At 35.5% G+C, this 1,525-nt stretch overlaps 1 protein-coding gene across 1 annotated transcript in view; it reads left to right on the top strand.

The window, feature by feature from the left end:
• The first annotated feature begins 1,520 nt into the window (after positions 1 to 1,520).
• LOC106876315 (uncharacterized) overlaps positions 1,521 to 1,525 on the top strand; it is a 54,200-nt gene continuing 54,195 nt past the window's right edge. The window contains exon 1 of the mRNA XM_052967709.2: positions 1,521 to 1,525. This exon is cut by the window's right edge and continues 1,281 nt beyond it. The gene's annotated coding sequence lies outside the window, so the exon portion shown is untranslated.

Genomic DNA, 1,525 nt, shown 5'->3' with positions numbered 1-1,525 from the left:
CTTTTATTATGCCCAATGCTCCGACTATTTCTAAATTTGTCCATCTTGTGTCCGTCCATGTTTTGGGATACGGCTAAACCATGTTTCCGTGTAGGGCTATACTGGTCTTGGGGGATATTTTGCTTATATGGCCTATACTGTATAGTCCTACACGTTTACATGTTTCTGCTCCATCGTAGGACACCACGGTGACATCAATGAAGTCGTCCTATTCTTTTTCTACCCGGGCTGCATTGTCATGGAAAAATACTTATTTCTTCGTATGTATGATAATGTCTACATGTCCATCGCTGATTTCAGTGAATCTTTTAACGAAGTTTAGTGATTTAAGCAGTAGAAGCTTCTTATTGGATGTGTAGAAATCGACAGTTTCAAGAAGTGTGAGCCTGCAGAACTTTTTGTTATTTGTTGTTATTCGATGGCATTGGTAACGTTATTCCGTTGTTTGAGTACAGTTACTTGTCGGATTTTTGAGTTCTTTTTGCCAAGAATTTACGACTTATCTTTCCTAATTCTTCTTCGGTAGAATTCATTAGACTGCATTGAAGATTGTTCATTTGTTCATTAAGTTGGCTTTGTGGCTTTTCAATGTCATATAGGCTTCTTTTTGCAAAGTTTTCAGTTCTATCGTTTATTTGTTGCTTTGTTGCTGTATATATATATATATATATATATACACATACATACATATAGATAGATAGATAGATAGATAGATAGATAGATAGATAGATAGATAGATAGATAGATAGATAGATAGATACACCAACACACACACACATATATATATACATATGTATGTATATATGTAATGTATATATTATGTAAAGGTAAGATCCAAGGATCAAGGTGTAGGAAATTAGTAAGCTTCGAGCAGTAGAAAGTATAAAAAGAAAACTTTCAGGGAACAATAGTGGTTTATTGACGTAGAAGGTTATACATTTTTTCCGATATTGAAGTTCGATAAGCTGAAAAAAAGAAAAAAGTTATTTTATAGTACACAGTTCTCAGCTGGGGTTGTTGTGCATGCGAATATATATATATATATATATATAAATAAATATGGGGGGTGGGGTTCACAAAAAAGCAAAAAGACGAAGACAGGTAGTGTAGACATATATAGTTATGGTGATGCAAACAGAGAAAATAGAACTCAAACTATGAGTAAATGTATATTTTTTATTAAAATTTAGTAGAAGCAACAGAGTGACTCAAGGTCCGAGAGTTTCGTGAGTTAGCACACACGCACGCACACACACACGCACGCACACACACACACACTTACACACACACTTACACACACACACACACACACACACACACACACACACACACACACACACACACACACACACATACACACACGCACATGCATAAAGAACTGTAACAGATGTGATGAATCCAGTAACACCGCTATATTATTATCAACTTCAACACTACATCATTAACACTCAATTATCAACACCGATATTACAGCCACCACCTCCAACACTATTACCATAGTGTCATGAAAATCCCTCACCACTGG

Source organism: Octopus bimaculoides, chromosome 4, assembly GCF_046866305.1.
Source record: "Octopus bimaculoides isolate indiv1 chromosome 4, ASM4686630v1, whole genome shotgun sequence".
Classification (NCBI taxonomy): Eukaryota; Metazoa; Mollusca; class Cephalopoda; order Octopoda; family Octopodidae; genus Octopus; species Octopus bimaculoides.
The sequence above is the reverse complement of the archived record's forward strand: the minus strand, read 5'-3'. Positions and strand labels throughout refer to the sequence as shown.